The following is a 17160-nucleotide window of genomic DNA, read 5'->3' on the forward strand; positions in this document are numbered from 1 at the left end:
GGTGTACAAGTTATATCTAAGAGAACAAGAAAGCAGGAATATTTTCTTCTAGTTATCAAGGAAATATGTTTGTACAAACTAAAATATAATTTTTACTGGTTCTCTGAGGGTATTATTACCGGGTTTTCACTCCAGAAAGGCGGACAAAAATGGTGTACAAGTTATATCTAAGAGAACGAGAAAGCAGAAATATTTTCTTCTAGTTATCACGGAAATATGTTTGTACAAACTAAAAGTACATTTTTCACTGGTTCTCTGAGGGTCTTTCTACTGGGTTTTCACCTCAGAAAGGCAGACAAAAATTGTGTACAAGTTATATGTAATAGAAAAAGAAAGCAGGAATATTTTCTTCTAGTTATCAAGGAAATATGTTTGTACAAACTAAAAGTATATTTTTCACTGGTTCTCTAAGGGTATTTCTACCGGCTTTTCACCTCAGAAAGGCAGACAAAAATGGTGTACAAGTTATATCTAAGAGAACGAGAAAGCAGGAATATTTTCTTCTAGTTATCAAGGAAATATGTTTGTACAAACTAAAAGTACATTTTTCACTGATTCTCTGAGGGTCTTTCTACTGGGTTTTCACCTCAGAAAGGCAGACAAAAATTGTGTACAAGTTATATCTAAGAGAACGAGAAAGCAGGAATATTTTCTTCTAGTTATCAAGGAAATATGTTTGTACAAACTAAAAGATTATTTTTCACTGGTTCTCTGAGGGTATTTCTAACGGGTTTTCACCTCAGAAAGGCAGACAAAAATGGTGTACAAGTTATATCTAAGAGAACAAGAAAGCAGGAATATTTTCTTCTAGTTATCAAGGAAATATGTTTGTACAAACTAAAAGTACATTTTTCACTGGTTCTCTGAGGGTATTTCTACCGGTTTTCACCCAGAAAGGCAGACAAAAATGGTGTACAAGTTATATCTAAGAGAACAAGAAAGCAGGAATATTTTCTTCTAGTTATCAAGGAAATATGTTTGTACAAATTAAAAGTATAATTTTTCACTGGTTCTCTGAGGGTATTTCTACCGGGTTTTCACTCCAGAAAGGCGGACAAAAATGGTGTACAAGTTATATCTAAGAGAACAAGAAAGCAGGAATATTTTCTTCTAGTTATCAAGAAAATATGTTTGTACAAAGTGAAAGAATTTTTTTTACTGGTTCTTTAAGGGTATTTCTTTGTGTTTTTACCCCAGAAAAGCAGACCAAAATGGTGTACAAGTTATACATAAGAGAACGAGAAAGCAGAAATATTTTCTTCTAGTTATCACGGAAATATGTTTGTACAAACTAAAAGTACATTTTTCACTAGTTCTCTGAGGGAATTTCTACCGGGTTTTCACCCCACAAAGCAGACAAAAATGGTGTACAAGTTACATCTAAGAGAACGAGAAAGCAGGAATATTTTCTTCTAGTTATCAAGGAAATATGTTTGTACAAACTAAAAGTACATTTTTCACTGGTTCGCAGAGGGTCTTTCTACTCGGTATTCACCCCAGAAAGGCGGACGAAAATGGTGTACAAGGTATATCTAAGAGAAAAAGAAAGCAGGAATATTTTCTTCTAGTTATCAAGGAAATATGTTTGTACAAAGTAAAAGTATATTTTTCACTGGTTCTCTAAGGGTATTTCTACCGGCTTTTCACCTCAGAAAGGCAGACAAAAATGGTGTTCAAGTTATATCTAAGAGAACGAGAAAGCAGAAATATTTTCTTCTAGTTATCACGGAAATATGTTTGTACAAACTAAAAGTACATTTTTCACTGATTCTCTGAGGGTCTTTCTACCGGCTTTTCACCTCAGAAAGGCAGACAAAAATAATGTTCAAGTTATATCTAAGAGAACGAGAAAGCAGGAATATTTTCTTCTAGTTATCAAGGAAATATGTTTGTACAAACTAAAAGTACATTTTTCACTGATTCTCTGAGGGTCTTTCTACTGGGTTTTCACCTCGGAAAGGCAGACAAAAATTGTGTACAAGTTATATCTAAGAGAACGAGAAAGCAGGAATATTTTCTTCTAGTTATCAAGGAAATATGTTTGTACAAAGTAAAAGCTTATTTTTCACTGGTTCTCTGAGGGTATTTCTAACGGGTTTTCACCTCGGAAAGGCAAACAAAAATTGTGTACAAGTTATATCTAAGAGAACGAGAAAGCAGGAATATTTTCTTCTAGTTATCAAGGAAATATGTTTGTAGAAACTAAAATGTTTTTTTCACTAGTACTCTGAGGGTATTTCTACAGGGTTTTCACCTCAGAAAGGCAGACAAAAATGGTGTACAAGTTATATGTAAGAGAATTAGAAAGCAGGAATATTTTCTTCTAGTTATCAAGGAAATATGTTTGTACAAAGTAAAAGTATATTTTTCACTGGTTCTCTGAGGGTATTTCTACCGGCTTTTCACCTCAGAAAGGCAGACAAAAATGGTGTACAAGTTATATCTAAGAGAACGAGAAAGCAGAAATATTTTCTTCTAGTTATCACGGAAATATGTTTGTACAAACTAAAAGTACATTTTTCACTGATTCTCTGAGGGTCTTTCTACCGGGTTTTCACCTCAGAAAGGCAGACAAAAATTGTGTACAAGTTATATCTAAGAGAACGAGAAAGCAGGAATATTTTCTTCTAGTTATCAAGGAAATATGTTTGTACAAACTAAAAGTACATTTTTCACTGATTCTCTGAGGGTCTTTCTACTGGGTTTTCACCTCGGAAAGGCAGACAAAAATTGTGTACAAGTTATATCTAAGAGAACGAGAAAGCAGGAATATTTTCTTCTAGTTATCAAGGAAATGCGTGTGTACAAACGAAAAGTATATTTTTCACTGGTTCTCGGAGGGTATTTTTACCGGCTTTTCACCTCAGAAAGGCAGACAAAAATGGTGTACAAGTTATATCTAAGAGAACAAGAAAGCAGGAATATTTTCTTCTAGTTATCAAGGAAATATGTTTGTACAAACTAAAAGTACATTTTTCACTGGTTCTCTGAGGGTCTTTCTACTGGGTTTTCACCTCAGAAAGGCAGACAAAAATTGTGTACAAGTTATATCTAAGAGAACAAGAAAGCAGGAATATTTTCTTCTAGTTATCAAGGAAATATGTTTGTACAAACTAAAAGTATATTTTTCACTAGTTCTCTGAGGGTATTTCTACCGGCTTTTCACCTCAGAAAGGCAGACAAAAATGGTGTACAAGTTATATCTAAGAGAACGAGAAAGCAGGAATATTTTCTTCTAGTTATCAAGGAAATATGTTTGTACAAACTAAAAGTACATTTTTCACTGATTCTCTGAGGGTCTTTCTACTGGGTTTTCACCTCAGAAAGGCAGACAAAAATTGTGTACAAGTTATATCTAAGAGAACGAGAAAGCAGGAATATTTTCTTCTAGTTATCAAGGAAATATGTTTGTACAAACTAAAAGTATATTTTTCACTGGTTCTCTGAGGGTATTTCTACGGGTTTTCACCTCAGAAAGGCAGACAAAAATGGTGTACAAGTTATATCTAAGAGAACAAGAAAGCAGGAATATTTTCTTCTAGTTATCAAGGAAATATGTTTGTACAAACTAAAAGTATATTTTTCACTGGTTCTCTGAGGGTATTTCTACCGGGTTTTCACCTCAGAAAGGCAGACAAAAATGGTGTACAAGTTATATCTAAGAGAACGAGAAAGCAGAAATATTTTCTTCTAGTTATCACGGAAATATGTTTGTACAAACTAAAAGTACATTTTTCACTGATTCTCTGAGGGTCTTTCTACTGGGTTTTCACCTCAGAAAGGCAGACAAAAATTGTGTACAAGTTATATCTAAGAGAAAAAGAAAGCAGGAATATTTTCTTCTAGTTATGAAGAAAATATGTTTGTACAAACTAAAAGTATATTTTTCACTGGTTCTCTAAGGGTATTTCTACCGGCTTTTCACCTCAGAAAGGCAGACAAAAATAATGTTCAAGTTATATCTAAGAGAACGAGAAAGCAGGAATATTTTCTTCTAGTTATCAAGGAAATATGTTTGTACAAACTAAAAGTACATTTTTCACTGATTCTCTGAGGGTCTTTCTACTGGGTTTTCACCTCGGAAAGGCAGACAAAAATTGTGTACAAGTTATATCTAAGAGAACGAGAAAGCAGGAATATTTTCTTCTAGTTATCAAGGAAATATGTTTGTACAAAGTAAAAGATTATTTTTCACTGGTTCTCTGAGGGTATTTCTAACGGGTTTTCACCTCAGAAAGGCAGTCAAAAATGGTGTACAAGTTATATCTAAGAGAACAAGAAAGCAGGAATATTTTCTTCTAGTTATCAAGGAAATATGTTTGTACAAACTAAAAGTACATTTTTCACTGGTTCTCTGAGGGTATTTCTACCGGGTTTTCACCCAGAAAGGCAGACAAAAATGGTGTACAAGTTATATCTAAGAGAACAAGAAAGCAGGAATATTTTCTTCTAGTTATCAAGGAAATATGTTTGTACAAATTAAAAGTATATTTTTCACTGGTTCTCTGAGGGTATTTCTACCGGGTTTTCACTCCAGAAAGGCGGACAAAAATGGTGTACAAGTTATATCTAAGAGAACAAGAAAGCAGGAATATTTTCTTCTAGTTATCAAGGAAATATGTTTGTACAAAGTGAAAGAATTTTTTTCACTGGTTCTTTAAGGGTATTTCTTTGTGTTTTTACCCCAGAAAAGCAGACCAAAATGGTGTACAAGTTATACATAAGAGAACAAGAAAGCAGAAATATTTTCTTCTAGTTATCAAGAAAATATGTTTGTACAAACTAAAAGTACATTTTTCACTAGTTCTCTGAGGGAATTTCTACCGGGTTTTCACCCCACAAAGCAGACAAAAATGGTGTACAAGTTACATCTAAGAGAACGAGAAAGCAGGAATATTTTCTTCTAGTTATCAAGGAAATATGTTTGTACAAACTAAAAGTACATTTTTCACTGGTTCGCAGAGGGTCTTTCTACTCGGTATTCACCCCAGAAAGGCGGACGAAAATGGTGTACAAGTTATATCTAAGAGAACAAGAAAGCAGGAATATTTTCTTCTAGTTAACAAGAAAATATGTTTGTACAAAGCTAAAATATATTTTTCACTGGTTCTCTAAGGGTATTTCTACCGGCTTTTCACCTCAGAAAGGCAGACAAAAATGGTGTTCAAGTTATATCTAAGAGAACGAGAAAGCAGAAATATTTTCTTCTAGTTATCACGGAAATATGTTTGTACAAACTAAAAGTACATTTTTCACTGATTCTCTGAGGGTCTTTCTACCGGCTTTTCACCTCAGAAAGGCAGACAAAAATAATGTTCAAGTTATATCTAAGAGAACGAGAAAGCAGGAATATTTTCTTCTAGTTATCAAGGAAATATGTTTGTACAAACTAAAAGTACATTTTTCACTGATTCTCTGAGGGTCTTTCTACTGGGTTTTCACCTCGGAAAGGCAGACAAAAATTGTGTACAAGTTATATCTAAGAGAACGAGAAAGCAGGAATATTTTCTTCTAGTTATCAAGGAAATATGTTTGTACAAAGTAAAAGCTTATTTTTCACTGGTTCTCTGAGGGTATTTCTAACGGGTTTTCACCTCGGAAAGGCAAACAAAAATTGTGTACAAGTTATATCTAAGAGAACGAGAAAGCAGGAATATTTTCTTCTAGTTATCAAGGAAATATGTTTGTACAAAGTAAAAGATTTTTCACTGGTTCTCTGAGGGTATTTCTAACGGGTTTTCACCTCAGAAAGGCAGTCAAAAATGGTGTACAAGTTATATGTAAGAGAATTAGATAGCAGGAATATTTTCTTCTAGTTATCAAGGAAATATGTTTGTACAAAGTAAAAGTATATTTTTCACTGGTTCTCTAAGGGTATTTCTACCGTCTTTTCACCTCAGAAAGGCAGACAAAAATGGTGTTCAAGTTATATCTAAGAGAACGAGAAAGCAGAAATATTTTCTTCTAGTTATCACGGAAATATGTTTGTACAAACTAAAAGTACATTTTTCACTGATTCTCTGAGGGTCTTTCTACCGGCTTTTCACCTCAGAAAGGCAGACAAAAATGGTGTTCAAGTTATATCTAAGAGAACGAGAAAGCAGAAATATTTTCTTCTAGTTATCAAGGAAATATGTTTGTACAAACTAAAAGTATATTTTTCACTGGTTCTCTAAGGGTATTTCTACCGGCTTTTCACCTCAGAAAGGCAGACAAAAATGGTGTTCAAGTTATATCTAAGAGAACGAGAAAGCAGGAATATTTCCTTCTAGTTATCAAGGAAATATGTTTGTACAAACTAAAAGTACATTTTTCACTGATTCTCTGAGGTTCTTTCTACTGGGTTTTCACCTCAGAAAGGCAGACAAAAATTGTGTACAAGTTATATGTAAAAGAAAAAGAAAGCAGAAATATTTTCTTCTAGTTATCAAGGAAATATGTTTGTACAAACTAAAAGTACATTTTCCACTGGTTCTCTAAGGGTATTTCTACCGGCTTTTCACCTCAGAAAGGCAGACAAAAATGGTGTTCAAGTTATATCTAAGAGAACGAGAAAGCAGAAATATTTTCTTCTAGTTATCACGGAAATATGTTTGTACAAACTAAAAGTACATTTTTCACTGATTCTCTGAGGGTCTTTCTACCGGCTTTTCACCTCAGAAAGGCAGACAAAAATGGTGTTCAAGTTATATCTAAGAGAACGAGAAAGCAGAAATATTTTCTTCTAGTTATCACGGAAATATGTTTGTACAAACTAAAAGTACATTTTTCACTGATTCTCTGAGGTTCTTTCTACTGGGTTTTCACCTCAGAAAGGCAGACAAAAATTGTGTACAAGTTATATGTAAAAGAAAAAGAAAGCAGAAATATTTTCTTCTAGTTATCAAGGAAATATGTTTGTACAAACTAAAAGTACATTTTCCACTGGTTCTCTAAGGGTATTTCTACCGGCTTTTCACCTCAGAAAGGCAGACAAAAATGGTGTTCAAGTTATATCTAAGAGAACGAGAAAGCAGAAATATTTTCTTCTAGTTATCACGGAAATATGTTTGTACAAACTAAAAGTACATTTTTCACTGATTCTCTGAGGGTCTTTCTACTGGGTTTTCACCTCGGAAAGGCAGACAAAAATTGTGTACAAGTTATATCTAAGAGAACGAGAAAGCAGGAATATTTTCTTCTAGTTATCAAGGAAATATGTTTGTACAAAGTAAAAGCTTATTTTTCACTGGTTCTCTGAGGGTATTTCTAACGGGTTTTCACCTCGGAAAGGCAAACAAAAATTGTGTACAAGTTATATCTAAGAGAACGAGAAAGCAGGAATATTTTCTTCTAGTTATCAAGGAAATATGTTTGTACAAACTAAAAGCACACTTTTCACTGGTTCTCTGAGGGTCTTTCTACTGGGTTTTCACCCCAGAAAGGCGGACAAAAATGGTGTACAAGTTATATCTAAGAGAACAAGAAAGCAGGAATATTTTCTTTTAGTTATCAAGGAAATACGTGTGTACAAACGAAAAGTATATTTTTCACTGGTTCTCGGAGGGTATTTTTACCGGTTTTTCACCCCAGAAAGGCAGAGAAAAATGGTGTACAAGTTATATCTAAGAGAACGAGAAAGCAGAAATATTTTCTTCTAGTTATCACGGAAATATGTTTGTACAAATTAAAAGTATATTTTTCACTGGTTCTCTAAGGGTATTTCTAACGGGTTTTCACCTCAGAAAGGCAGTCAAAAATGGTGTACAAGTTTTATCTAAGAAAACAAGAAAGCAGGAATATTTTCTTTTAGTTATCAAGGAAATATGTTTGTAGAAACTAAAATTTTTTTTTCACTAGTACTCTGAGGGTATTTCTACAGGGTTTTCACCTCAGAAAGGCAGACAAAAATTATGTACAAGTTATATGTAAGAGAATTAGAAAGCAGGAAGATTTTCTTTTAATTATCAAGAAAATATGTTTGTACAAACTAAAAGTACACTTTTCACTGGTTCTCTGAGGGTCTTTCTACTGGATTTTCACCCCAGAAAGGCGGACAAAAATGGTGTACAAGTTATATCTAAGAGAACAAGAAAGCAGGAATATTTTCTTCTAGTTATCAAGGAAATACGTGTGTACAAACGAAAAGTATATTTTTCACTGGTTCTCGGAGGGTATTTTTACCGGCTTTTCACCTCAGAAAGGCAGACAAAAATAATGTTCAAGTTATATCTAAGAGAACGAGAAAGCAGGAATATTTTCTTCTAGTTATCAAGGAAATATGTTTGTACAAACTAAAAGTACATTTTTCACTGATTCTCTGAGGGTCTTTCTACTGGGTTTTCACCTCGGAAAGGCAGACAAAAATTGTGTACAAGTTATATCTAAGAGAACGAGAAAGCAGGAATATTTTCTTCTAGTTATCAAGGAAATATGTTTGTACAAACTAAAAGTACATTTTTCACTGATTCTCTGAGGGTCTTCCTACTGCGTTTTCACCTCGGAAAGGCAGACAAAAATTGTGTACAAGTTATATCTAAGAGAACGAGAAAGCAGGAATATTTTCTTCTAGTTATCAAGGAAATATGTTTGTACAAACTAAAAGTACATTTTTCACTGGTTCTCTGAGCGTTTTTCTACTGGGTTTTCACCTCAGAAAGGCAGACAAAAATTGTGTACAAGTTTTATCTAAGAAAACAAGAAAGCAGGAATATTTTCTTCTAGTTATCAAGGAAATATGTTTGTAGAAACTAAAATTTTTTTTTCACTAGTACTCTGAGGGTATTTCTACAGGGTTTTCACCTCAGAAAGGCAGACAAAAATTATGTACAAGTTATATGTAAGAGAATAAGAAAGCAGAAAGATTTTCTTTTAATTATCAAGAAAATATGTTTGTACAAATTAAAAGTACACTTTTCACTGGTTCTCTGAGGGTCTTTCTACTGGGTTTTCACCCCAGAAAGGCGGACAAAAATGGTGTACAAGTTATATCTAAGAGAACAAGAAAGCAGGAATATTTTCTTCTAGTTATCAAGGAAATACGTGTGTACAAACGAAAAGTATATTTTTCACTGGTTCTCGGAGGGTATTTTTACCGGTTTTTCACCCCAGGGGTGCGATTCTGTAACTTCACTTCACTTTTACTCGAAGTTCACTCGAAGTTCACTTCACTTTCACTTCAATTTCACTCGAAGTTCACTTTACTTTCACTTCACTTTCACTCGAAGTTCACTTGAAGTTCACTTCACTTTCACTTCACTTTCACTCGAAGTTCACTTCACTTTCACTTCACTTTCACTTCACTTTCACTTCACTTTTACTTCACTTTCACTCGAAGTTCACTCGAAGTTCACTTCACTTTCACTTCACTTTCACTCGAAGTTCACTTTACTTTCACTTCACTTTCACTCGAAGTTCACTTGAAGTTCACTTCACTTTCACTTCACTTTCACTTCACTTTCACTCGAAGTTCACTTCACTTTCACTTCACTTTCACTTCACTTTCACTTCACTTTCACTTCACTTTCACTCGAAGTTCACTTGAAGTTCACTTCACTTTCACTTCACTTTCACTTGAAGTTCACTTCACTTTCACTTTACTTTCACTTCACTTTCACTCGAAGTTCACTTCATTTTCACTCGAAGTTCACTTCACTTTCACTCGAAGTTTACTCGAAGCTCACTTCACTTTCACTTCACTTTCACTCGAAGTTCACTTCACTTTCACTTGATGTTCATTTCACTTCACTTTCACTTCATTTTCACTCGAAGTTCACTTCAGTTTCACTTCACTTTCATTGCACATTTACTCCTTTTTCACTAGATTTTAATTTCACATTCACTTTACTTTCGTTCGATGTTCACTTCACTTTCACTTCATTTTCACTTGATTTTCACTTCACTTTCAATCCTCTTTCACTCGATTTTACTCAATTTTCACTATACTTTCACTTCACTTTCACTCAATTTTCACTTTTTTTAAATTTACTTCATTCTCTGTAAATTGTAGCTATACCTACCTTTAAATTCTCTTCAAATTTAAATTTTTTATGAGGTGAATGTTTACTATTTACTGCGCAGCTCCATTATATGTATTATTTTGAATAGTAAGTTTAACATTTACTTTAGAAGTTGGTGAACTTACAGATAATTAATATAATAATTTTATGATTTACATGTATATTCAACAATTTTAACTCTCTAAAATTATATTTTTTTAAAAATTTAAGCTATTGAAAATTGTATTATGAGTTCCTGTTAATGTTGGCTTTAATCAATTTCAACGCACTAATTACGGCGTCGTAAATAACGTGTATATAATTGTCACGTTTCTCGTCGTAATTGAAGCAAATAAAAATCTTAATAATGTTTTAATTAACAGGGTTGGAAAAAGTTGATGTTAAATAATTAAATTAGTAAATATTTCAATGTTCATTGATGTGTTTAATAATTTTGTACAAAATAATTATTTTATTAAACCCTCAATATTTAAAGTATTTGCAGTAGTTGACTCACTCAAACTCTCTTATTTAACTTATGGTAAAGTTGAAATGTAGTCAAACTATAAATTGTTATTTAATTAAAATTTTAATATTTTTTCTATGAGAAAGAAATTTTATTTTTTATTTATTTTATATCAGGTATGCAGTCCATGTAGATCTCCTTGATACGATTTTTTATTATAGAAAAATATAGGACAAATAAAAACAAAAGAATAGAAATTCTATTAGTTAATTTTATTGCAGAAAATCTTTCAGGAGAGAAGAGTCTATTGTAAAATATTGAACATATTTTTTATTTTCCAACAATTCGTAAATCTTTTTATTAAATAAAATTAATTAAACAATATTCAAATAGCACAAAATTTTGTTGACAGTTTGCAGTAAATTTGCAATGCAAACTTGTTGCAAAATGTTGTGCTATCTAAGTAGTGCCGCAAGTCAACACTAAATCTTAATTAGTATTTTTCTACTAATTAAACATTGAGGATTCGTTAACCGATTCAATAGTAAAGATTTTACTAATTTTTAGTAGAAAACTACTAATTTGGTATCAAAATATATATTAATAGAAATAGTGAATTTTTACTATTTCAATTAATAGATTGTTTACTATCAAATTATATTAGTAATTTTCAATTATTATTAAATAAGTATTTTTGTAAAAACTAATAAAATCCTTACTATTAAATTGGTAAACGAATCCGTAATGTTTAATTAGTAGAAAACTACTAATTCTGTATTAGAGAGAAAAGTCATCGCTTTCCGTCAATGCTTCTAGCTTTTGAGAAATCTGTTTCAAAAGGTCAATTTTCTTCTGATTGGTATCTTGTAAGTTTTGAAGAATTCTTTGACTTGTCTTCAAGTTATCATTCAAGATTTTCAATTTACATTTTTGATATACAGTAATGTCATTATTCGAGGAAGCCTTCCGTTTCATAAATCCTGCATACATTTTTAAAAAATTCAATTTAATTTATATAATTTAGCATTCTAAATTTGAAACAGAGATAAGTGTACACTGAGAAAACGATTGGTTTGATTGAAACATATTTTGTTTAAATCAAACTTAGAATATCTTTGATAAACAGTCAAACATAGTTAAGTTTAAATCAAATATATTTTTTGGTTGATTCAATGTAAAAATATATTTAAGTCAAACATAAATTATGGTTGATTTTAATTTATACATGTTGACTTTTATAAGTTTAAATCTAACATAAAATTTTAAAAATATTTTTAGTTTAAACCAAACAGAAAATATGTTTGAATCAAACATAATTATTCAAGCAAATAATATTTTTAAATCAAAGTTGTAAATATTTTCTATCTATTGAAATTAAAGTTTATACAAACTGGGTTGAATTAAACAAAAACGTTTAAACTAATCTTTATATTTGAAACAAGTAATTCTTTTTCTCAGTGTCATACTAATTCCAAAAAGCAAATATACGTTGTAAATTAAGGGATTACACCACTTTGAAATTTTCAAAACATTTTTTTTGCTTAAAGTACTCTTTATGGGCACAAAAATGATATGCAATTAGTTATAAATCAATATTTTAAGTAAAAAAGCAATTTTTGAATTGTACAAGCAGAGACGCGCAAAACACTACGCTGACGCTTACGCGCCGTGGCTTTTGATGGTGAATCCACACTTCGACCTAAAGGGTGAAGAGTAACGCTTTTTCGCTGCGCTTTACGAGAGATAGACAAAGACAAATATAGTTTCTATCTTTGTCTATCTCTCACAAAGCGCAACGGAAATGCGTTACGCTTCGCCTTTTAGGTCGAAGTGTGGATTCACCATCAAAATGAAGACTAGGACTGATATTCTGCTACCATTTTTAGTGTGTTGTGATTAAATTTTAAGTACACATGAGTGAAAATGGAACAAGCATAGCAGATTAGAGGTAATTTTTAAATCATCATTAATCTTAACTAAACTGTGCTTTAAATGCGTTTTTCTCAAAACTGTATTTTAAAAATCGGTGAAAGCTCTAGCTACGACAAATTTCAATAGATACTCTTGGATTCTTTTTATTTTATTTGTGATATAATTATCTAGCCAAATACGTATGGGTTTTTCGAAATATTAATACTTAAATTTTCTGGACAACTGTAAGTAACGAAATTTAGGCAAAAATACACATTTTTCCTTTAAATCGATGCTATTTTGTGAAAAATTTATATTTTTAAAAACTGCTACGTATTTCGCTAGATTTTTGGATACACAAACGAACTGTTTTTTGTTTTTTGTTCTAGCTCAAATCTGAACTAAGTTATAGTGTCCAAGGCACGAACATACATTTTTGCAGCGCTCCGCTATAAATCATCTGTCAAATCTACATTAAAAAAAATTATTATTTTTTAGTTTAATAGTAGTACAATAACCTACGGTATTTTAATTTTAATAAAAATGTTTCCATTCTTCAATAACATTTCTTGAAAAAGCGTATTTTTTAGGGTCAAAGTGATGTAACCCCTTAATAAAATTTCAATGAAATTTTTTAAATTAGTGGTATAATTACATCGCTTTGAATCAGTAAAATGTAACTAAAGCTAATTCAGATTTAGAGAGCACATTTGAAATTTTTTAATTTAAAATTTATACTTTCTTATTGTTTCAAATTTCATATAAAAATGTTTTTAATGCTCATTTTCAGTAACTTTCATAAAAGTAAATTATTATAAGATTAAAATTTGTTTGTAAATTAAACTTCGATAAATAAAACATTCATAAATATAAAAATTTTAAAATAACATATTATTTTTTAAATCTATGAACAAGTTCTTTAAAACATTTTTTACTTATCAAATTAACAATTTATTAAATATTGTTATTTAAAATTGTTCTTACTAAGTCGTTGTTGAAGTGTGCTTCCTTGAAGAGTTACTTGAGACTTATTACCATGAGACATATCTGGTTGTATATCATCCATTTTGGCATCGTCAACAATCATCAAATCTATTGTTTTAATTTCTTTGTTATATTTTTATAAAAAACTGTATAAATTTCTACATATTTACATTAATAAACTAAATATAACACTTAAATATAACAATATTAATAAAATAATAAAAAATAATAAAATAATAATTAATATAATAATAAAACTTAAATATAACACTTTCTGATAATTAAAAGTTAATTTACCATCCGAGTCCGATGAATCCGATTCAGATTTGTCTTTTTTCTCATTCCGTTTCACCTTTTGTGTTTCAATCTGTAAGATATTAAATAATTCGATTAAATCAAAATTAATTTTTAATTATAAATTATAAATATTTTTTAAAATTCTACACAACAATATTTATTAATAATGAAAATTATATTAAGGAAGAATGGACAACTAATTGACATCAAGAGACATTATATGAAAAAGTATTTAATATTATTCAATTTACTATTTTAATAATGGTTTATTATATTAGCAGGGTAGCTACAAATCAAAAAAGTAAGGAAAATCATTAGGGAAAATTTTTTTGTCAGGAAAGTGGGGGAAATTTCAAAGAAAAAAATTTTTTCATGGAAAATTTTAAAATTAAAGTAAATCAAAAATATTAATAATAATTAACTTTAAAAATGTTACGACTTTCAATTTTCAAATATGGAAGTTTTAAGAATTTTTCATACGCTTTTCAATACCAAAAAATTGAAAACAATTTCTTCCTTCTTTTTCAAAATTTCGTCTTATTTTTTTCTATTTTTTTCATTTTCTATTTTCAAAATTTTTTTTGAATAATAATTGGTGAAGTTCTAATTGAAATATTTTAAATTATTTTGTTGTTTTAATTTATTAATAAGTAGCATATTTTTATAATACATTTTTTGTTAAGTTCATTACAAATAGTTCATAAACTTTTTTAATTTTTCTTTATCTATATATATCTATATATATATTGTATATTATTTTTTTTATACTCGCAGAATTGATTAAAATAAATTCAACTTAAAAAAATCATTAATTTTCATCATGTCATATTCCTTCTGAAAAGTAATTTTTAATGAAGACAATTTTTTTAGTTTTTTTATTATACCTGACCAGTTTTTGCTTTAGCCTTTAAGCCAGAAGTAGAAGGCATATTGGAACCAGGCAACAGTGAATTGAGAATCTTTTTTTCCCATGTTTCAGGAGGTGGTAATACTACATCATCATAATTTGATTCCATTATATTAATCAGCTGGTCATCCAAATAGTCAAATGTAACTTTTGTGCCAGGTCCTCCTCCAGTTGCCGTCAAGCTTTTCTTTTCTCTTGAATTTTTATTTTTAACGTCAGCTTTCCAATCTTTCCACACCTATTCTTAATTATAATAAAACATACTTTAACATTTTTTTTATATTATTATAATAAAAAATTATTTATTTGATAAAAAGAGAAAATTTTAAGGCAAAATTGTCTCAGTTATATTTGTTTTATTCAGTAATAACTATCTATAAAGATATTTAACATTAGAAAATTTGAATTTGATATTTCCAAAAATTAAATTTTCTTTACCATTTCCCATAATTCAGCAGTGAATATTTTTCCATTTATATCATTATTTAATGTTGTTGCTAAAATCTGCCATAAGCTTTTCTGTAATAAATACAATTATAACGTAATGAATTAAAGTAATTACTTTTGCCTCCTCGTGGAAGAAGTATTGTAATACCAACATTTCTCAAACTCGATTTTTTATGTATCTTTATGTTTTTCAACCTCAGGTGTTCAAAAATGCCATTTTTTTAAAAATGTCGTTTTGTGTGTGTTCATTAAATATAATAATTATTTAACTTCAGTTTGTCAAATTAAAAATTTTTTAAATACTTACGTTTGAAGCTTGAACAGATTTTCCTCCTTTATTCTTTTCATTTTTGACTAACTCTTTATGATTTATCATAAAGCGTAAAATTATCGCTCGCTGAACTTTCGAAATATCCTTAAAAGACATCTATCACGTTTTTTCTACACTTTTAAAATGACTTATTGATATGCGTTGATATGTCTAGGAAAAACTTAACCTTCTTTTTGTTTTTCGTGCACAACCGTTTCTACATATCAATTGTTTTACATATAATTTGTTTAATAAAGGTGGACTATATATAGAAGTAATAAATTACTGAAATAACTTCATCAAAATTATTTTTAAACTGTCGTAACTCTTTTATTCTTATACATGCTTTATTTAAAAATATTTTTTTTGTAAAAGACTTATTTTTAGAAAAAAAAGAAGAATATTTATAAAAATTGTTAAAACATTTAATCTTTGAAATAATTTGTTGTAAAAATTAAGGCACTTTTCCTATGTGACGGACGAAATTTCAGGCTTTTTTCAGGAATTTTTTTTCGGAGAAAATAAAATATAATTCTATAACTTTTTTTATATGTTTAAATTGGTATCTTAAAATATACAAAAAAAATTTTTTTAGTTATTTTAAAAATTATTTAATAATTATGTATGGGGGTCAAAGGTGACCCCACCAGAAATGCATGTGTGAACGGTGACAACTTTCTTCAATATCGTCTAAAACAAAAAAATGAAACGTAGTTTTACTCAGTACGCTTGCCGCTATCGTGTGAACCTCAATAAACAATTTATCTTAATAAATAACAAAATGGCGGACTGTTAAAAAAAAATTCAAAAATCGCCTGTTTTTACGATAGTAATTGTTTAAAAAAATAGGAAAATGTTTATGTAAAATTATTATTGAGGTTGACACGATAGCCACTCATATGTAGAATAATGCCGCCAAATTTCAGCCCGATCGGTTGAATAGATTTTGAATAAACGTTGACACCAGTTAGAAAAAGTGGTTTTGAGAAAAACGCGTTTAAAGTTTTAGTGTCAGTTTTTAGTGAAAGACCATACTTACATTAATCTCCATAATAATAAACCACTAGCTTCCTTATAGGCATAATTTCTGAATTTATTTCATTTCATTTCTCACTTCTAATAAGCAAAGGTATAAGGGTCGAGAGAAAAATAACAAAGTATGGTCAACGCAGCTATTGAGGGTTCAATAGAGCGCACCCATGGACTATTTACTTTAATGTGCTATAACTTTGTTATTATTTCGAATATCGGTCTAAGACTTTTACATGATATTTCTAACATATTGTACTTTCGCAATATGCAAAAACAAAAAAATCGATTTTTTAAAACCGTCACATAGGAAAAGTGCCTTAAAATAAACTTTAGAAAAGTAAAACCCGCTCGGTTCGGTATCTTTTTGACACAAAATTTTTCGTAAAGATTGTTATGTTGTACAACTGCTAAAATCGAAAATGTTATTTTGTAATATTGTTATTTTTTATATTTAGTAATAAAGAAACTATTTATTTGAAGTTGTACAAAATAACATTTTTGATTTTTTAAGTTGTACAAAACAACATTATCTCTGGTTGTAGAACATAGCAATCTTTACGAAAAATTTTATGTCAAAATGATACCGACCCACCCGCACTGTAACAAATATTTTTTACTTAGGGAAAGGATTGGTTAGGGTAACTAATATATATTAGCAGCACTCTTTTAACTACATGATATCATTAACTGATCGTTTTTCTCGATCTAACAATGACATTAGTAAATTGTACTTTTTTCTAGTTTAACTAAATAAACTAAATATTTTATTATTTTAATAAATATGTATATTTAACTTTTTTCTCCGTGTAGTTTTTGACTAATAAAATAG

Source organism: Leptopilina boulardi, unplaced genomic scaffold, assembly GCF_019393585.1.
Source record: "Leptopilina boulardi isolate dan_hultmark-lab unplaced genomic scaffold, ZJU_Lbou_2.1 LbouV2_360, whole genome shotgun sequence".
In the NCBI taxonomy this organism is placed as follows: domain Eukaryota; kingdom Metazoa; phylum Arthropoda; class Insecta; order Hymenoptera; family Figitidae; genus Leptopilina; species Leptopilina boulardi.